We start from the raw sequence: 22,571 nt of genomic DNA, 5'->3' as shown, positions 1-22,571 counted from the left end.
AGGCATTGCACCACAAGACTCAATCATCCCAGCAGTTCCAAAAGAGTCCTGGAATTGAATGTGTAACAACACCCAGCAGATTATAGGACTGTACTTTTAAGAGTGTCTCTCACTCGCAGACGCCCTGGGATGTATTCACATTTCTGATTAGAAGTAACACAGGTGAGACCTGTTTCACGAATGCAGCCTGTATTCAGGAGAGCCAGTATGAAGGTGATTGCTCTAGCTTACTGTATAGATCAGCACATGCCACCCTGCAAGAGTGGATTAGCCCAAACTACAAGGTTTCTCTCTTTATATATGTTCAAAGATACAAACTCTTCACATTTTTGCATCACTTTTTACTGTGTACGTACAGTATATCTGCTCTTCGTTAGCAATGTGTTTATGTATGTTTGCATTCCTACTTTTAGTATTCCCCCATTAACCTGTTGCCTCACTGAACAGAATTCAGGACTTTACTTTGTGGCAGAATATGAATTGTGGCATTTCCCTAACACAAGAAATGTTACCAGCAAGAGGAGACCATTAGATCCCCCTGGCTCAGTTAGAGCTCGAAAGAACCCAGCATGTTCCCTATGCTAAAATGGCTGGGGAGCTTGTTCCAGACACCCACAACACTTTGTGCAAAGAAAAAGTGTGTCCTGTTTTTTAAAATGCTTTTCCTGTAGTTGCTACTATGTCCTCTGGTTTGTGTTTCTCCGAGATCAGTTTGTCATGCCTGGGGAGGATTCTGAACATGTGAATCGGCTTGTAGTTCATGTGTGCCTTTTAAGCAAGGTGAGACATAATGCGCTAAGTCCTTAAATTAGAAACCCTTGTGGTTGCGTCACAGGCCGTTTCATGAATTTAAGTTAATAATAATAAGCAGATGAAGGAATGTCAATCCTGGTATGGGTTCACAAAGAGAGTGTAGATGCTATAACCTCAGGGCAAGGAGAGCAGTAAGATGTGAGTAAACAAGATGTTTGTCGAGAAGTGCTGTCAGTTACAGCTTAGCCCTTTAGTGACTATTATAACACTCGGGCCCAGAGGATTCTGTCAATTGTGTGAAATATGGCTTTAAATCAGGTTAGCGGTTCCATACCAGAAAAAAAAAAACTTCAAAGGGCTGGGAAATGTTATAAAAAATTATGCTGAACAGCAGACAGCAGTTTCAGCTCCCAGCTCTCTCCCCGTTCGGAGATAAAAAGATTCTTGTCTTGACGTTTCTATTCACATGCCCTTAGGAGCCAAGAACTGATAAGGCCCCGTATTGTCTGAGCTGGTTGTGGCTTCCTGAAATTGTAAAGAAGCCTCTCATTGCTTATTACAAGTTCAACAAAGCTAATAGCACAGAACTATTGCTGGTTTAACATGGTTTTGCATTGGTATGCCCTACTTACAGTGCCCTTTGCAGTTTTCACAATTTATTGCTTTAAAGCTTGCAGTCATAACACTTTGAACTTACAGTTAATACTTGTCATACACACAACCCACTCCACACATTTTACACAAAAAAAGAAGGAAACAGATCATTAATATGAAATAAAAATAGGAAAGTTGCTAGTGCATAAGTATTCCAACTCTTTGCTGTGGCAAACTTCAATTAATTTAAGTGCACAACATCACCTTAACGAGCCAGACAATAAGTCGACTGGCCTCCGTCTGTATGCACTGACAGTGGTTCACATTATTTCAGATTGGACACACCCATCTCAGTAAAGTATCGCACAGTGAATTTCAAGCAAGGATTCGACCATGAAGAACTAGAAGCTATCAAAACAACTCAGGGATAAAGTATAAAAGGTACAGGAGAAGAGTGTGAATGGTGGTCTATCATTAAGAAGTGGAAAGCACCCAGACACTGCCTAGATCAGATTATCTGTCCAGACTCTATGGTCTGGACCCATCATGCTTTGCTCTACTTGTTTCTCTGGGATTGCATAGTGGTTTGCTACATTTTTCTTGTATTTACTGTGGCACACAACTGTGAACTTTCAGACAGGATGCTCATTAAAAACGTATACCTGTTGACCTTATCATCTACCGGCCAAGCCCATACAGAGAAAGACGTTTCCAGACAGCAGCAGTAATCTTGACCCTTGTGCTGCTCAAACTGGGTACTTTTCTTTAGGCATTGCATATGCAATGCTTTGATGTTTGTCTTTTGTGTGGATGCTAATTTCCTGCAATTAATCCATAGCACACAGTGCACAGGCCACTTAGAGTTGGACCAGTTACTGCTGAGGGATATCCTGGCCTGCTACCAAGTTGATTTTCGAGTCTGGTTTACAAGCTAAACCGTAATTTGTTTTTTCCCCCATAATGCTGCCTTTCAATCGGACCTAGAAGTAACACAGCAGGATTACATCAATCTGTGCTTCACTAGCCTAAAGCCTCCCGTGTTATGCAAAACCAAAGTTCAGTTGAAGCTCTTTACTGGTTTGCTTTTATTTTACAAAATAGAAAAATTCCTCCTTTTCTAGAAAAGAAATCGCAAAGCCATCTTGTTTAGTGTTTGAGGATGGTCGACTGGTGATATTTCGTTTCCGTCTTGTGATTTAGTAATATTGCTTCCTCAAGTCACAGATCAGACCCAGAGCAGCTGTTCAGGAAGTATCTGAGTGTCAGTGCAAACTACATCTGGGAGTTACTCTACAGTAGATATTAAAATTGCAGCTTTTAAATAATGACAACTGAAGGGGATTCACTTAAAGACAGTTGAGTTTCTGAATTGCGTGAAACTGAGAGTATCATGATTAAACATCACAAACGCTGTTTATTCTGCAAATATCTAGCGCCCAAGTATGCATGTCAGTTACTTTCATCTAGACAGCAACTTGCTGAAAATTGTGAATCTTCCCTTGAACTCCTCTAGAAAAATAAATATTTTAGATCAGCGAAGATAACTGGAGTCTCTGTTGTAGTGCACTGAGGCAAGAGGGAACCATTCTGCTGTGGCAGAGGAAACACAGTTTTGATATATATTCAGCACTGTGCTCCTTAATTCTTTAATTGGGTGAAATTGGCCAGATGGAGAAGATGTAGTTTTAAACACAAGAATGGCAGTGATTAGGAAACAGATGTCTATATTATTGTTATCTATAATATTGTTACTTCTCGATTTCTGTCGTGTCAGGGTGAGAGATATCCATCAATCATCCACATGGCTCTGGCAAGCCTAGAGACTTATCCAAAGTTTGTTAAGCCTCTGAGATTCTATTTCAAGAGAAGGTGGGAAAGAGTCTTAAGACTCTTTTTGACTTTGGAGAGTGGTTAGCGATGCTACAGCTTGTACCGATGCACAAACAGGACTAGCAATGCTATAGATAGTCTTGTACATATGCACATATGGGACTAATAATGAGCTGCTGATGACAGTATTGGTCCCATTTGGTAACGGTAAAATATTGCATTAGTAATCGGAGGATTTCAGGCTCACTGAGCTACTAATGAATATCTGTAACTGGGATAACTGGAGCTCTGCTTCAGGCCTTAATCACAGTCACTTGCAGGCTCAGAGCTAGCACAGCGAACCAGCGACAAGTAGGTGACTTCAGGAACAGGCTCATTACCACTGAGAACTGTTGCTCAACCTCATAAGCTAAATAGCCCTTTAAGTTGCATGAAAGGTAAAAGGTTAAAGACAGTGTCTTCATACCTCCCCATACTGTGTACTTACAGTAATTAAGAAACATGGAAAACATGGGTATGTTTTCCTTTTTCCTATGTGTGTAACAATGCCTGATGCAATAAAATCGCTGAAAACCCCAGAAAATGGAAGATCAGTGCACAATATCAATGAAAAGGTCACAGGGTCAATCTTATCGGATTTAATCATGACATCCTCTGCTTTTAGCCTAACCCATTAAATGATATACTGTAGTCATCAAAAAATTTAAATGGGAATGGAAGCAAAGCAATGTCCCAGCGTGACTCAAGAGTGACGACTGTACTTGGCTGAAAGAGGGGGCAGGCTGCGTCTTGTTTGGCCTGCCTCATCCTTGAGGATGACCTTGATCATCTGGCTGAGAGAAAGAGCCTGGCTCCAGGCACTCGTGTCCCACGTCTCTTTACTGAACGGGGCAGAGGGATGAAAGGCGAGATCACCCTTCTGAGAGCAACAGCACAAGGGAACTTGTACTCCCTCTGGGCTTCAGCCCGTTTAACTTTTCTTAAATCAATAAGCTCTACAATCAAAATATAAACCAGAACAAGTGGCCCATGACGGTAAAATTAATATGGAAATGAGATGATTGAGTTGATGCTGAAGTTTTGTGGTGCTCAGCAGTCCTTTAACACAAGGTAAAACAGAAAGAAGGAAGCTTTCATCAATCATCCCAGGATGAAAAATTACAGTTGAGGGTTGTTATGAAAGTATTTTGACTAACTCCCTTTTCAGGGATTTCAGGCATTCTAAAAAACAAAAAATGCTGTACGACTGCAATCTACTGAGTACCCATCTGCTCTGTCTGCTCCATTGAGTCTGTCAAAGAGCTGCTGCAGGCTCCTTCCTCCCAGTACAATATCAGGGTCTATCAGGGACCGGACAGCTATTCCCTCTTCCACGTCGACTCCAGTTTAATTAGTGATTTCTTGCACTCACACAGTTTTTATGAGCCAAGTTGTCTAGGGTGGGGGGAAAAAAATAATTCCATTAATTTTGCTTTGCTTCTCATTCTCTTTCGTCTATATCTTGTTCTATTGCCTATGGCAGAAGGATGATTTTTAAATCTTAATATTTCGATACGTATTGTTATTCTGTAAAAAGATTTGACCTGTACCTTAAGCCTGTCTGCAAGAGCTGAACCTTTTCAATCAAATGGAAGTGTCTTTTGATTACTAGTGCTTTAGAACATTTGAAGACATTTTGTCTTTAATGAAACACTTTTTTCTAATACCTTCAAAATTTTTAGTATTTAGGTTAATAATCCACTGTGTGCTTGAACTTCTACATCTAAATCAGTGTTAAATGTGGTTTATTATACAGTGTTCACATAATATCAGTGTGAAACCTTTTATTGTGGCAAATCTACAATGACACCAATGATGAGGTGCAGTTACTGCATACTTTGATGTATTCCTACACCACTCTTTACTTCAAAGTTCAACAGCACTACAATTTTATGAAGACTAATGGTTGCAAAAGATCTACACTCCCCCCCCCAAAGTAGAGTTATATTAATAAAACAGTATGCTATTCTTGTTCTTTTGCAGGTATTTCTATAATACATTTCTATATTATGTGTAAAAATATAACATACAGTATATATATTTGTATTTATTTAAATATATTTGTCACAAAGATTTTTATATTTATCATTTATTTAAGAGTATAATATATCTGAAACTGCACAGGGTCACATTTGTGTAATACAACACACATACTGTGTATATATATATACATACAGTAATTACATTAAATCTGGGAAATGTTTCTTTGTGAAGAATAGCTGTACATACAAAAGATGCAGTAAATATATCATGTTTTTTTTTTTGCTTTTTGTGGGACGACCTTGCAGTCTCTTTTATGTTCGTTTCTTTTTAAGGTTGAAAAAGAAGAAAGTATTTATTGACTTTTGCTTTTGTTACTTTTTCTTTTGTAAATGTCAGATATTAGAGAACTGAGAATTGTACATACTTTGTAAAAAAAAAAAATAGTGTTAAACGAAGATGGAAATACTTAAATGAAGTACAATAGCGCTTAAAACTTGTATTAAAATGTGTTTTGTATGTCAAGAAGGGAATCGGTGCCTTTTTTGGAATCCCCAATCTTCAAGTCAACACTAATAGGCCTTCAGACCTCAGAGATATACCCCAGCATCCTGGCCAAATTTCTCATTGGCCTTTACCAATCATCATCTATGAAATCTTCATCACTCTGTTCTCCTCCCTGCTGACAGTTGATGTGTGTGGTAAGCATAATAGCACACTCGGGCTGCAGTTGCTTAATCCAAGTAGGGCTGCATATAGGAGGTTATTAATATTAAACCCAGTGTACTATTCTCCCAAGCCTACTTTGCAATACACATTCACTCATCACAGCTGAAAAGCCATGCATTAGCCCAGCAAAACCAAGATGCATTTTTGACTCCATCTGCTCTGTCGTACATGGGAAAGTCTTTTATACCTATCAAGCTCCAGGTGTTCGTCCATGTCATTCCACCAGCCTCAGTGATTTTCCCACCAAAGGCATTGTCAGCTTTATCCCTCGAATTAACAGATCTCGCATTGCTCTCACGGCATAACTCACCCTCTCTCTTTCTCTCATGTCTGGAAATAAATAAGGACTGGGGTTTAAACGGCTGCTGCAGGTAATTACTCAGCATTGAACACGCTCTCGCATGGTGTGAAGGCTCACCCCTTGTTAAACTGCTTCCAGATCAATCAGCCTAGATCGGTCTTTACGTTTGTGAAGCACACTAATGTGCTGCGTTTTAATTTCTTCTCAGCTTGGCCTGATCAGAACTTTTTATTGTTGTTTTCTGGTGCCTTTGCTTTTCATCTTCATCCCATCTCCCCTTTGCACTTCGGAAGAAGGCAACCAAGTACTCCAGGAAGAGAGAATCGGTAGCACAAAGCAATGGCACAAAAAAAGTTAAAAAAGGCATAGTTGAATTGTGGCTGCTCTTTGTAGTGAGCCACTAAAAAAAAATAAGCTGAGAACTACCCACAGCCAAGTTCTTCTTCCAAAAAAGGTATGTGATGCCGTTCGGACAGGTGCGGAATGCTATTCCATTCAATTAAAATTTTAAATCATTTAGGGACGTTTTCCTGACTTCCATCAGCACATTAATCTTAGTGTGTCCATTTCCACAAATTCAATATAAATCTGCACACTACCGAAGACTGAAGAGTTCAGAACATGGGTTTAGCTGAACACAGAATATAGATGTTGACAGACTATAGAACCATAGTAATGTCTATAATGATGTACGCGTTGTGTTTTGTTGTTGCAGCCCAATTATGTATTTGGGCTTTATGTTATTGTTCACTTTAGAGCGCTGCACAATTAACCAAAATATCTCATGTTCAAACAGATTTTAGTCTGTTTAGACATGGAGCATCTTTCAAGATTATGCTGAGCTTACATACAAGTATATGTAATAAAGTGTACCCGTTTCTCTTGGTCAAAATATGATAATGCTTCACTGATAACTCCTAAGGGCAAATCTGCTGTCAAAAGCTGCTATATTTGTTACATACTGTAATTCTGCAAAGCAATGTGGAAAAGGGTGCTGTGTGGGAAACAAAGGATCAATCAATTAGAATACTATGTAGATGACATGGTTCTTCATAGACAAATCTATAGCTTGTTGCATCTTTTTAATTTGAGCCAGATGCAATACAATATATAGTTCATTTGTAGACTTATAGAAAGGAGTTCAATATGAAGTCACTCACTTAAAGCTGGGAGGTGTAGCTGAAGGATGTTTTCACAAAAACATTAAGACCAGTTGAGTTTCATTCAATTTCAAGACTTCAGCCATTGCAACTATCCACTGATTTTCAGGGAGATTCAACTGCTTTTACGGTGTAGGTGCTACTATGAAGGCCAGAGCTCAGAGAAGGAGGGCTGTATAAATTCAAAGCCGGTGTGATCAGTTGCTTGCTGATGTTTTCAGCCTGTCAGACCTTGCAGAGCTGTGGCATTGTTCCAGATACTTGATGATTGCGAAAGAACACGAATAAGGAAAAAGGTTAAAAAAAGAGGATGTCATCATTCTTTTTTTCCCAGTTTAAAGTGGAAATAAGCACAGACATTTTGACAGCTTTAGAGAATTCTAAACACAGATCTCAATTTCAGCCCTGTTTCCCTTTGATGCTAGCTGTACCTTCTTACACTAGATGCTTGTACTATCTGCGGTATGATTGGATGAACCCAAGCCTCAGCTTCAGTCAAGTTTGGAACAGGTACAGAACCTGAAGCTCTGAAACTCAATCAATCAATCCTGACAGAAAAGCATGTTGCAGTTCATCTCCAAGTTGTACACTGAACAAGCAGAGACTTTGTGCGTTATTTTGGCATGTAAAATGCATTTGCACAATCCTATCTCCTGTGTCAGGAACATCACACCCTAGTCTAGTATCAGTGGGTTTTCTGAGACAAACGAACAGCATGAAGCTTTGTGAAGTGGCCAGGTGCAGCAGTTGCCTGTTCAAAAATGAGTAAGCATGCTGCCATGTTGCTTGAAGCTTGGACAAACTGTTTCAGACCAGAAGATGTCTAGCTCTGAATCCTTGTCATATCATTTTCAAACATCCTGCAACGTTTCCTCTAGTTTGAGGACTGATTAGAAGAAAACTGTACTTCACACAGCCCTGTCTTGTGCTTGTCTGGCTGATATCAGGAACTGTGCAGAAATGTCCCTGCAGTTTCTCTTACCTCTCATTGTCATAATACAAGCCAGTCGTACAGGACTCACTATATTGTGGGGTGTGAAAAAATGGGTGAAACTACAATGCACGTAGCAATGGGCAGCAGAATGAATGTATGTCCTTGAACACTTATGTCCTTCATGCAGTTCTAACCATTTCACAACTGTGGTCTCCTCTTAACTAAGAGGTTTTCACCTTTAACTTGCAAATGGGGAGTTGTTGGAAGGAAGCCGTTTTAAAGCTCAGAAAGAGCAGAAATAAATAAAACAACTATGTCTCAAACTACCAGCAATACGGGCTTATCTCCTAGCTATCACTGTCTAGTGTTCTTGAGTCTAGATGCCCTGTTCCCATTTAGCTGTTGTCAGTATTAATCTGCCTCCATGGGGGTTTCAGCCACACAAAAGTATGCCATTGAGTTTCAGTTTCCTGTCATCTCTTGAGCATCAAGATATGAAAAAAAGGTCTGTTTCCTTTACACTGTTGAACATCGACAGGTAAAATGGGTTTTCTAGAGGTGAATTTTTAACTTGGTAATTGTGAGAGAGGGCTTAAGCACATGAAAAAGGCAATCTGTATCTATTCCCCCTTTTAATTAAAAAAAATCAAGTGTTCTGAGCAATTTCTAAAGTCAGAATATAAAGAATTCGTTCATTTGTTAACGTTAAAGTGAAACAGCCTTTTCAAGTTTCATACTGAGAGTCTTGAAAATTTGGGTTACACAGATGCAGATGTCTAATCTAAGAGATCTGTTGAATGTGTTTTTAAAAGCCTGCATGACAAATAAGACTTGCAAAACTGTGCGGATAATCATACACAGCCTTCCGTTCTAATTTCAAACCACTCCTGAACCGTAGAGGGCAGCTATCCGACTGAAAAATAATTTTCTTTTAACTTGCACAACAGTTAATCTTTGCAAAGTCAGCTCTAAGTGATACAAACGATCGGTAACAATTAAAGTTGAGATGACAGAGACAACAGTAATAGAACAAAGCACACAGACTGGGCTTTGAGCAGTTTAAATACAATATGAACAGAAAAGATGATAGTTAAAGCCTGTAGTATTTTTTGGTTAACAAAAAACAGGGGGCACTCAAAACAAGAAAGGCTGAGCAACAAAAGACAAAGCTTTTCAGTAATTTAGTAATTTCAACTGTTTAATGTTGAGATAATTTCATGACTTTTGTGAGCCAATAGGTAGAAAATGCATTAATTAGCAGGTGATGCTGCTCCGTCTCCATGGTAAACAAGGTTGGTATCGCATTTAATAAGACCACAGTGGCTCCAATATATCAGGCATCAGTGCTGAAAAGTGATATACTGTAGGATGTTTACAGTTTGCCCAAAGTAAACTAAGGGGTGGGGGGAAAAGTGAAAAATAAATACTATGTTTTTTGGCAGAGGAGTAAGAGGGTGTGTTCGGGATGAGTCTGCTGGGGCGACGTACAGTAACTCCTGGAGCTTGCAATGCATCTCAAGGCCACCAGATCACATGACCTTCTCGCTCAAGAAATCTGCTTGTCCGCCAGGGCTCTCTGAGGCTTTAGGGGCTTGGAGACGCCTAAGAGACCGAGGACTGACAGCAAGAAGGAGAGTGAGCCACATGTCACACAGATTTAGACTCGGTATCTCACTTCCGGTTGTGACTGCTGGGATGAACAATGTTTACGTCTGCAAAAATGAATGTAAACAAGTCCTATGATCTATTGTGCTGTCAACATCCCATACCTAAATTCATCTTCTTGACAGAAAGGAGGTCTGTAACCAAAAAGCAACATGCTGGATTTTTAGTTGTTTTTTTTTTTTTAAGATGTGGGCACTGGCAGCACCCACATCTTTTGATGCTGTGAAATTCCTTTGAAAGCTGAAATCCCCAGAAATGTGCAACGTCTGCACAATACGTTTTCCTCATGCATCCAATTTTTCTAAAAGCAAATGCGGACAACATGGGACATCAACTTTCTCATTTTGTCGCCTTCAGGAGGTGAAGGAGAAACCGACAACCAGTGAACTTGGTAGAAAAGAGGTTTTCTCAACACACAGGTAAAATGTAGATCTAGGTATATACTGTAGAAATAGATCCATCCATTTTCCAACTGCTTTATCCAATACAGAGTTACAAGGGAGCCCAAGCCTGTCAGCAAGCATTAGTTCTAGATATAAAAAGCATAAGTATTGGGACAATGAAGTAAAAATGTATAATTTGTGTCCTAATTAAATTTTTATTTCAAATCAAAAACCTAATTTGGGGCTAAAGTAAAGAATTTCAGATATACAGGTACAGTAGATATTTATCTCTGTACTTCATGTTCCGACATCATGTATTTTCTAATTTCCATGCCAAATTGCTGGGATGCGTGGGAGTCAAAAACATGAGGTTTCAGTTACATTTTTAGTCATCTTATAAAGCCGAGAACAAGATGCTGTGCAGGCAATTCGGAATGTCAATAACGGCAGAAAGGAATCCTTATTACTGTTAGACAAGTCGCAATAAAACTTGTTTTGGAAAAAGTTTCAGATTGCTGGAGAAAATGCCTTGTGCATGCGAAAGGGTATTTGTTGCCCAGCTTATATACAGGTATTAGATGAGAGCAGTGGGTTTTGGGTTGCTTCCATTTCCCTTCTATTTAATACTCTTTTATTCCTGCCCACCACATTGTAGCATGAAATGTATAGGCAGATCCTTTTCAGTAAAGTCCAATAATTTTCCCCTATCCGTTACCCGAGCCACACATCATAACAATCTAATTAAATATTAAAAGGAGAAGAGCAAAACTCAGAAAGCAGATGCTACCCTCTCCTCCCCACAGAACGTCATTATTATTTATTGACTGGGGATAAGACAGGTGCTCTCTGCCTCAATCTTATTAATATACCATGGCTTTCAGGCCATCATGCAGTACATCTTAAACAATAGTGTAGGGCACAGTGCAATTAACTCTGTGGATTTAAATCCACGTACTTAGCAATAAACAGATCTGTATGTGGTTCAGGAAAGCCGTCTTCACTTACCAAGATAAATACTGTACTTCTAGCCACTTGTGACCACGGGCCAGTGCAATCTTGCACTTCGGTATTACGGCCAAAGTAAATTTCCAGCCGTCAGTCATAATTCTGGAATTGTAGTACTTGCTTTTGGCTTTGCTACAGTCAACCAAGCCACAGGTCCTGGAACTTGCGATTGGTGAAGCACTGGAATGTAAGGATGTGAGAAGGGTTTGCATTGCTATTTAAATATCCAGCTGTATAAATACAGTATGTGAATGTCAGCAACTGACTCCGAGCTGTAATGCATGCCATGCAACAAAGGTACACATATTTCTGCACTATTTGATATTTGGATATGCTTGTGCCTGCGTATGCACTGCCCCGAATTGGAGAACGAGGCAGAATTCAGGCCTGACTTTGACACTACCACTGTCCCTGCCCTGCCCATCCCTGGCTCCCTTGCTTCAAACCTCATCCTTGCATTTTGCTTCATCAGGTCCCAATCAGTACAACCGGGACGCAGTACAGGTTCCATCAAGAGTTTGCTTTTACCCATCATGGGTAAAACAGGGCATAGAAGAAGCAAATCACATTCAATTCCCTTTAGTACACAATGAATGCATTATCCTTCTCGAATACCACTTAATATCTCCCTTTTGTTCTAGAACTTTCCCATGCATACAGTTCTTCAAAAGTGGGCGACTTAAATAGCCTTTCATCTTAAAATAGGATCATTAACAGCTGGCAGTAACTACCAAGTAGGGTGCATGCCACTTTAGGATGTTAGTTTTCCGTTAATAAAAAAACATCCGATTAGAAATAAAAATGACTCATTATTTTACCAAGAAAACACTTGACTGAAGCACCTCTTCAGTGAACTCGACTGGATAATGCAATTTAAGAACTGTCCAGGTTTCAAATTCCTGTCCAGGAGATACAGATGCAGGAACAACTCCAGACAGGAGCAAAAAATTCCCTCCAATTTTTAAAGGCACACAAATTGAGCTGTGCAGAGTTTTTCCCCCAGTGACAAACTTGTGTGCACTAAATTGAGTGCATGTTATGATGCAAACCTGAAATTATTTTTGTCGATATCGTCATTCTCATAGAAGCATAGATATCCAAACGACCCGGACGTCGATTTAACGGGCCCAGTCATAGAAACTGAGTGTCGAACGAGCATGAGCAGGGAGGTACGAGACTACGAGAGCAGAGAGATCGACGATCGAGTAGCAGTAATAATGCACACAGCCAAGTTGAGCCTCTCTCAGCCAGTCTTTGTCATGCCCGACATCCCTCCCTAGAGGGCGCTCCACTGCTCCCATTGTTGTCTGTGTGATTAAGCTCCCCAGGTGTACCCTCTTAGTGTTATGATTTAAAGACCAGCTCCTCCAGTCCTCGGGGCTCATCATTAGGGTAAGATGTCGCGAGGTCCGCCGGGTACCAGGAAACCCTACGTCCGTCTCCTGAGGGCACAGGCCTCATCCCCGACACCTCCCGCTTCCTGAGCCCGGGGTCTGGAGGATCTCGCCCCGTCACCCTTGGACCTCCATGTTTTGTTTGTCCGTGTGCTCCTCCCTCCCGGGGATTTTAACTTTGTCGTGTCCCAGGATGGATTCCTTGTTGATAGGCTCATGGACTGTGTTTTGACCCGTTTGGATTTTGATGCCATTTTGTCTTCCCCGTTTACTGTCTCACGGACTGTCACCATTATTTAGTGCACTATTAAACCCCTGTGCGTTCCCTTTCACCACGCCTCCTGTTTTCTCCAGCTCTTACCGCATCGCATAGGGTCTACTACAAGACCTGACACGGATTTCAGTCCGTGTCCGTGACAGTCTTGTGGTCAAGTTCACATTTTCCCCCCCAATTGATGACCGGTGTTGGTTTGATCATTTTTGGTGGGGAATTTAATTTTTTGTGCGCAGTTCAATTTCCTATGCGTGCCGATTTCCCAACGTGTGTGCGTGCGCACCCTTTAGAGGGAACATTGGGCAGGAGCCAGATTGGGCTGCACATGAAGTTAAGTTTCCTCTTTAAAAAGACCGAAGCTCTGTGGGTTTTAAGCTGGCAGTGGACAAACCCTTCCCCTGATACCCATACTTTTTTAAAAGAGAAATTAAAGTTGACAATAGCTATGTATTCATTCTGACATGGCTGGGTTATTTAAGAAAGCACAAGTGTTTTCTTATCCTTTCTGCTCATGGGATTATATTTGACAAGTTGTCTTAATGGATTTCACATCCTGTCATGGCATATTCTGAGTTTTATGCTAGAGGCACACGAATTTGGTCTGACAGTCCCACTCACCTTGGCACAGTCAGAAATGCCCATTATCTCCAAAAGCAGACAAAATATACATATTTATCCACCTCCAATGTTCAGAATTTGCCTAGGAAATGGAATGAACACTCCTGTCGGGAGAACTCATGTGATCAGTTACTTTGTAGAGCATGAACGGAGCACAGCCTAATATACCTTGTGTATGAAAAGGCATCAAAGTCATCTGGCTTCTGGCCAAACCCTTTAAGGAAAATGTATGTGGGGGAAAACCAAGCAGCAACATGGGGCTGGTGAGAAAAAGGGGCCAGATTTTAGTGTACAGCAAGAGATTGTTGCAGGTAAGTTTAAAATTTCCTTCTTTGTGGTTAATTGAGGGCTGTTATTTTACTCATTACTAAATAGTCAGCCTGGTATACAGAGGGGAGTTTTGTTAGCTGAAAAATCGAAAATACTGTGAGTTTGCTTTGTGGGTTTTAGGCTGTGTATTCTATTTATGAGGCTCACAAAATAAAAAGACCCTACCTGAGCCCTTATTACTTGGCTTTCTTATTTCTAAAAGAAGAATAATTTTTTAACGAAACCTTCGACACTTCGAGTTGAAGCTGATCGTTTGTTTTTCTGATCTATTTATTGCATAATGGAAAATTGCTGTGATGGGCCAGCACAAAAGTAGCTCTTGTGTAAGCGTGTTAGATAGTTGTTGTTTTTTTGACAGACACATTCTCCCACTGAACCAAATGTGCTCAGTGCCAAGAGGATGATTTACAATGGGCTCTGGAAGAGATAGAAGTGTTTTCTCCAACGGGCAGTCCCAAGCACTGTTCATATGCTGAGTGGGAGAGAGTGCAGGCTTTAAAAATCCATTAATCATGTCAATCAAAACATGTATCAAAAGGTTTTTTTAACATTATACAACTATAAAGCTTATTGGCAGTTTAATTGCCACATAATCAGAAGATTGGAGTGCTGTGTAATCTACCCTCTGAGTTTTTATAAACTCCTGTTCTCAATTAAAATTGCTCAGCAGCAGGAATGCAGGAACTAGAACATCCAGATTCAAGTCCTAGTCTGTACCGTCAACATAATTTGTCCAAAAACGTTCAAAACAATTTAACTTCAGTTGTTACACTTGTAGGATATCCAGCAGGACAGTCATACATAAAACAAAATCTAAGTTTGTGCCAAAAATAATGAAATGATCAAAACATGCGATGGATTCATTTTGGAAACTGCTAGAATTATTCCACAGCGGTCTTGAAACACTGAATAAAATCTGAGAAAACAAGTGTCACCCCAAATAGCCCTACGATTAACATGGCCATAACTCATTGATAAAAAACTTGTTTCAAATTTACACAGGACAGATTCAAATTCTCTCTCCCCCCACCCTCATTAACCATCTGGGGTTCTTCAAACAGTAAATCACTCCCTAGTATCCCCTCTTAAGATGCAAAGATTCTTGCAAAGTCAACACAGCCTCCTAAGTGCATTATCAAAAAGGCAAACATTAAAGACTAAGGATATTTTTGAACAGCTGTTACAGGATGCTGTCTTATTGAACATCTTCACTTTTTTTTGTTGTTTTGTTACTGGCTGGCAGACTGAAGAGTTAATTTTTACGTTCCCTGCTGCGTTTAGAAATATCAAAGGATTGGCCTCCCGGTCCCACCATTAGTTATGTAATGCCATTGGCAGTAAAACCATTAAAAAACAAACAGGAACTTTCAAGAACACTGAAGCTCACTTAGATCTTTTTGGTGGGTTTGCATGCAGCACCAGCTCACCGTGATGGACTGGGAAGACCAGTTTCTATTCTTGTTGAGGCCTGCAGGTTGAGCAGGTGATTTTCCCCCAATCAGCAACAGATTGAGCCTGGAAGAAATTTTCCATTTTATTTGTGATCCAGGTCATTACTTCATTTACGTAATCTAGTTCAGAGGTGGAAAGGGGTTGCTGCAGAAGCACATGGTGGTGTCATTTGCAAATCCTGGCAAAGAAGTTTCAAATTCACATGACTTGCATCTGATGAGGCCACATCACTCCGGGATCTTTCTATTTTATAACATTAGCTCCTACAGGAAAACAGGCCACACAAACATTGCTCTAGTAGTTACCAAGTACAGCACAGGGTTAAATCTTTCAACTTACTTTCAAAACCAGAAAAAGTCCAACTCCTTTTCTGGAGCCTCAGCTTTCTTTCAAGCTCTGACTCCAATACAAAATCCAAAAGATTCAGGTCTCTCCCAAATCACAAGACAAAAGTTTGGGCTTGTCCCACTCTTTTATAGGTTGAGAAAACAAGCTAATTGTTGACAGCTGAATCTCTTTACTCAGCTAATCAGGTCCCTTTTTCAAAAGCACCAGGCAGAGTAACACAACTGATCACAACTGTGAGGATCAAAGATCTCTCCAAACTGGTAGCCCCACTCTCACCTTCATCTCTCTGATCTCTTTGTGTCTTCATAGAAGGGTTTCGGGACTCTTATTGCAGAAAGACATCCAAAGTAAAATGATCCTTAATCTCGGATCATACCTTTTCCGCTTCTCTCAACGACAGACTCATCTTCTAAATCCTCTCTACTCATTTGTAGATTTCAGCTTATCACACCTCTCCTCCTGCTCTCCCTGCATTTTGACTCTTATTCTCACCTCCTTCGTGTCCATTTCCTCACTGTTCCCAGCCCCTGCTTACCCACTCTGTCTTTTGTGCCTTATTTATTTCCTACTCTCCCTCACACCTGAAGAAGGCTCCACGGCCGAAACGTTGTGTCCCTTTCCTTTACCTTTCAGCACGGAATGAACCTTTACCTGTTCCTTTGCAGCCTACGCATGCTGATGCAGCCACTAACTTGAAAAATCTTTTAATGTCAATTAACATTATTACATCGTTTAAGGTCCTCATTTATCATGCTGTTTAAAAATTCAAGGTATCTTTAACCGTTCAAATCGAGTCTCGTGTTGCACAGACAGAGCTGCGGGGCACTCTGCTCTCCCTGGTCTAGAAGAGAGGAAGTCACTTTGCAAGACTCCTCGCTCTCTCATTTATACCGAGATCAATGTCTCAACCTTCAGGAGAGGGGGGGCCACTATCACTCACTGCCACAGCAATTAATGTTTATTTCCGATCAGCACGGCAGTCACTGCAAAAGCAAACACTCCCCCAGGGGATGACATGTTTCTCAACATAAAGAGGAGATACAATTTATAACCTGTCTCTCTGGCGCACAGTTACTGATGATTTATAACCAGCCCGACCTTCTGGGTTCACCACACACCCCTCAACTAGATAAGCAGGAGCACTGACAGTAAGGAATGGTGATCAACACAATCCTATCGCTCTCCAGTCTCCAGTCCATTCCCTGCTGCATCAGAACATTTATCCATCCATCCATTTTCCAACCACGTCTTCCAATTCAGGGTCTCAGGGGGACCAGGGCATATCTTGGCAAGCGTAGGGCAGAAGGCTGGGTACACCCTGGACAGGATAGCAGTCCAACGCATGTCACAGAAAAGCCATTGTCTGCCTTCACTCTGTACTGCTGGAGAGGAAACCTGTGTGCATACAGTAGCTTTGATAACACAAACATTCCAAGATACTGTACGTCAAGGTCTGGCAGGAGGGAAAGGCAGGCATGAACAAATCAGTCTCGCTGCCCTATCCGGAAACTCATTTCACTAGGGACAACACCCAAGGATTCAGTGCACTGAAAGGATTACGGGACTATTTGGTTAAAATGTGGCTTGGGCTGACCTCCTGGCCAGGGGACAAAGAGGCTGGGACCCCCCTGCAGAGTGAGGGGTGACTAAGGGGCTGCTGCAGAGGGGGATGGGGGATGGAGAAGGGACTCACCAATGTACGAGAGGGACAGAAGGAGATTCCATCCAGTATCTATAGTGTTTTAGGTCAAGGAATGACGTCAGGATTGATGGCTAATTATTGACAAATGAGTCTAATTGAACTTGGTTGTCATCCCTCCCGAACTTTCGTTACCAACTCCATTAAAATTCCCACGAGCCGTAACTCTGGGTTATGAGCAAGGTAACACTGATTTCACCCAAGCGCTTTCGTTGTAAGAGGACGTGAAGTGTTCGTTCATGTGAGCAGCTCCTGTGGACTGCTCCCGTTCGGGGGAATAAGACTAACAGTCCTTTTTCTAGAGAAGGTTATGGGGTCAAACTGCTTTTATAAACAAGGTGTGAAGGGAGAATGTCATCACAGGCAAGCGTCCTGGCCAATTGGTGTCTCGCTTACTGACCCGTCAACTGAGAGAGAGGTGTCCTTATCTTTAAACCTCCAGGTGGGTTACAAAGGGGGTCACAATAGCAGATGGAGTGGCGGTTAGGGCCCTGGACTGCAGCTCAGATGGGTTCTTGCTAGAAAGGCCTGGGTGAAGTCCTGGCGTTGATTCCCTGCTGAAGAAAACAAACAAGCCAGATGCACATCCTCCTATTAGCCTCGTAGTTCTTCTCATGTTCAGAGACTCCTATTTGGGAAACTGCTGTACCGGACTATGACGTACGGTGTGTTTCCAATCTATACCAGGAGGTGTTTCAAATTCAATAAAGGGCATTGGCTCTAATATTAATTTGTTGCATTTTTAATGTCTCTTGATATACCTTTCAAAATGGAAAACACTGCGGGAAAGACACGTGGCACTCAGGTTATATTTAGCTTCTATGTGGGACGACTTTCCAAATGTCATTTACATATTAGTGGTGATGTGAGCCACACGGATGAAAAAACCCAAATTAATCTTTAATATAATTCATCTATTGTGAAAGAGGAGAGTGGGGATCCCAGAGAAGTAATAGAATATCTTACAGCACCCTGGTATTGTGTCTTGGGCCATATGGGTTGAATCATTATCACTTGATACCCTTCCCATAGGTCTAAATTTATTTAAGGCCAGCAGAGTTTGTTGGCACAGCTCCTCTTCACTCAAGGTTCTGTGTTAAAAGACAATATGACCATTATGTCTTTTTCAAGACTCCAGACATCAATGAAATAATTCAAATCAGCCTTCTGCTTGAGCACATGCACCCCACACACACAAGACAGGCTTCCATCCTATGCTAGCCATTGTGTCATTGTGTGTCATGCATTTAGCCTCCATGCTGAAACTGCTTCTCACTGGCTTTTTAACACCATTGCACATGGTGTTTAATTCGTCTCATTTGTGAGATGAGAAGCCATTCTATTTAGTGACAGGCACTTCTTTAATTTTTCCCATTATGTTAATTTGTGCTCACAGCACTACAGTATTCCATCTATAAAATACAGACTTATGGCACCAGAATCTTTGGCCAAATGATGAAATTTGTCATGTCTCAGAAATCCTGCAGTTCAGCTGTATGTTTTTTTATAAACAGTGAACAGAGATTCAAATTCTGCTCTCCTTTATTTTCACTCGGTAATTGTTTCTTTTCCCCCATCACACATTAAAATCTCATTTGCAACGAGAGTCTTCCTGTCTGATTGCAACAATACAGCACCCAGAAACCGAAAGATTTAAAGCAGGCGAAGAATTTTAATAGTTCCATATTTGTAATGTGGTTTTCCCGGTTACATTACTGACGCATCTACCTATCATCAAGTGCATGTTGTGCCAGCTGTTATTTGAAACTAAATTGATCCAACCTAATTAACCGTAGGATCGTTTCCAAGAAAGTGTCTTCTTCCAGTCAGTGAAGGAAGGAAAGCAGCCAGCTGTCTAACTAAGTTGTTCATCCTTCTGTGTCCCTGAAGCACATCTTAAACAATATAATTTCAATGCAGAGGCCTAGTCAATCTTGTCAGTTATTTCTTTACTAATTGTATACTGTATATTTCCCTTATGGGTTCAGCAAGAGTGTATCTCTAGATGCCTTCTCCATATGAAACATGTGGCATGGTCTCTATCCACTGTGAGATGAGAGTAAGGTTATCAGTGTGCATGAAAGAATGGGGAGATAAGTGCTTTTTGTCACAAGCTACAGAAGTGGTTCCAGGATATAGACTATATAGAGTATATCACAAGTGTAATATTTCAATTGTTCACATACATCCTTTGACTTCTGATGTCACTACTTTGGCCACAACCCAGAGTTTACCTGAAAGTCCCAGCAATGATCTTAACCCCAAGCAAATATGTGCCAGGAGCATCAGAACACAGGGGTGTCTTCATCAGTTAATAAGTTACGTACACGTGGTTTAATTGAAGAGTGCTAAATGGTTTAAACAATGCAAATGTCATTCCGACATGCATGTACAGTAGACAAGAGCTTTCAAACCCAACAAGTTCATCAGCTGGTGATTTCTATAAGAGACAAAATGAAGCTTTTTTCATTTAGGAATATTTTTCGCAAGTGCTTAGTTCAATGCAAACAGAAAACACATTTATTTTGTTTGCAGCTGACTAAGTGCCTTTTGGATTTTTTCAAGGGCAAAAATGCCTAAACCAAGAACACTTTCACCACCAAGCTGACCACCTGGAACAAATTACTGTGTGTTGCTTTGTGTAGTGATATATTGTACAGTACTGTATGTCACAAAGGCACTTCCATTTAATTGTTCATGGCACTTAAAATACTTGAGCAAACTAAAGCAATCTCAGAACAAAACCCGTATATTGTTGGAATTTAACATGAAAACTGCTTAAAAATCAGACACAGTGAGATGCCAGCACACTCAGCACCCTATGACAGACACTGCCAGTGAGTCATTTACTGTAGGTTTTTCTCATTTTAAGTTGCCTGTCCTTGTCTTTCAGACCTGCTCCAAGATACTTGATTTAAAATGTTGGTTCCCTCTCAGGAAAAAGTACACAGTCACCTCGCTTCTCAGGCACTTTCTTTTTTCAATGCAGTTCCACTACCACAACCAAGACTAGCATTTTCATATTCGCTAAGTTACACCCAGTTTCTTATTGTCTTCATTGGTCTCTTAATCAGTAGGCACTGGAAGATAATCCCTCTAACTCCCCAACACCCATTGGCACTCTTCGCTAAAACAAACTCCTCTAACTCCTCTTTTGGAGCTGGAACTGCTCCAAAAAAGCCCAGTTTTTAATTTCCACGTCCCCAATCACTGCAATGTGACCCGTCTCTCCAAGTCTTCACTAGTAACCACTAACGTTTCCAGCAGATGCTGTCTGGCCAGGGACACCTCACTTTAATCAAGACTTCAGCCCCTGACACAGCAGCAGTAGCCAGTTTGAGGTCTTCCCTTATTGCACATTGTGCAACCGTCTGCATCGGTTGATGTTAAGGTACAGAAATATTCAGTACTCAACTTATCCAGACTCCTAATTATCCATTAATACAGAGCACTTCCCTGGAGTTCAGCTCTCATTCACTCTCTCCTAACATCCTGGAGACTAAATGCAGTCTAAAAGCTATTTCCTCCTAGCTGGTCTTATAAACCTCTTAATGAACTCCGATCACTGACATATTCCACACAAGGCCTTTCACACCCTCTCCTTTCCCTCACATGGAATTGCACTCCCTCTGAGTGTTAATTACTCATTCAGGGCAGCTGTGTCTCATTTTTTCAGGTTCTTTAAATTAAGAGCCATGCATCCTGACACACAGCCCATGATGCTTGTTTAATCCAGGAAATAGATTGAACATTAAACCCATGGCCATGGCGATGCTTGAGCCAAAGGACATTCTTCCAGTGCAAGGTTCTGTCTGTGTTGTAGTCCATGTGATCCTAAGACACCTCAGCCAGACAAAAGCCTACTGCTTATTGGCCAAATCTGTAGGTCAGCCACGGCAATAAATATGAGGGAGAGGCCTTCAAAATAGACTTTTGTAGAAATTCAGAAATAGTTCCAACTGTCAAAAAGCACTTGGCATTGGTAGGTCGTATTTTGTGGTCAAACACTGCACTGCATTCCTTCCATGCAGTATTGCTAGTGAGGTAGTTTCACACCTGAAGCACAGGCTGGATAATTCCCTTGTGTTATTATTTTTGGAACTGAAATGGCTGAAAACAAGGGAACAAATCAGAGTGCATCATCTGGAAACACCATAGTCTTTGCTTTGTGATACCTGTTTCCTTTCCACAACATACAGTATTGTGGAATCACAAAATGCTCCCCTAGTCATTTACCTGGAAGAGTAAGTCACTCAATTAATACATCTTTGTTGTTTGTCCACTGCAATAGTTTGCCACAGAATGCTTTACTGACTTACACTGCGGTTGACAGTATTGTACAGCAACTGAAGTCCATGTGGGGGCGGAGGAGAGGAAAACAAACACTGAACAAAAACTGAAGATTCCAGTCACTGAGTTTGTGGTGCATTAATCATAATAGAACGTGAAAAATCTCTGCAACATCAAGGGCTGGGATTCTGCTGTCCTGTGTCAGTCATCAGGGTTGTCGGATGTCTCACAGGTCCAATGGACATGGGTACGCTTCCTCAGATCAGGGGACTGCAATCCAGGCAATGGTAGAGTTAGTGCAATTTGCTTTTCCTTTGTTCTCTCCTATTCAGACTCCTAAAAGGGAAATGTGTATGTAGCTAAGAAAAGAATCAAAAGCAGAAAAAAAATCACAAGTGAACCAAGGATAGTATGATGAGAGGAGTTTGCAGACCTTTTGCATTTCTTGTCTATCTAATTGGAGGAATCCTGTATTTTCATATGTTAGGTTTGGCAGAGGATGAGACAGATGACTGGGACAGCACAGATGGAGCAGAGGTGTTAATTGGAATTGCAGTCCAGTCTGCTTTGGGAAGAATTAAGAAAATAGTCTCCAATAAGTATTAAGCACATTCTTTACATTCATATTTTTGGTCTTTTTTAATGACTTGAGTGATGATCATGCCTCAGTTAATGTTTTTCCAAAAATTGCAGTCTGATTTTACAGCTTCTTTTGCTTAACGTTTGAAGCTGCTTTCTTTTCTTTTTGTAAACCATTGCAGAGTATCAGCCCTAACTATTCAAAAACTGAAGT

At 40.9% G+C, this 22,571-nt stretch overlaps 1 long non-coding RNA gene across 1 annotated transcript; it reads right to left on the bottom strand.

Moving 5' to 3' along the window:
• Positions 1-9,500: 9,500 nt before the first annotated feature.
• Positions 9,501-11,570, bottom strand: LOC138225509 (uncharacterized). Its single transcript, XR_011183949.1, has 2 exons — positions 11,374-11,570; positions 9,501-9,922 (listed from the first exon to the last, which is right to left on the bottom strand). It is a non-coding gene; the product is annotated as an uncharacterized lncRNA (long non-coding RNA).
• Between the last annotated feature and the right edge of the window lie 11,001 nt (positions 11,571-22,571).

Source organism: Lepisosteus oculatus, chromosome 28, assembly GCF_040954835.1.
Source record: "Lepisosteus oculatus isolate fLepOcu1 chromosome 28, fLepOcu1.hap2, whole genome shotgun sequence".
NCBI classification, from domain to species: Eukaryota; Metazoa; Chordata; class Actinopteri; order Semionotiformes; family Lepisosteidae; genus Lepisosteus; species Lepisosteus oculatus.
The sequence above is the reverse complement of the archived record's forward strand: the minus strand, read 5'-3'. Positions and strand labels throughout refer to the sequence as shown.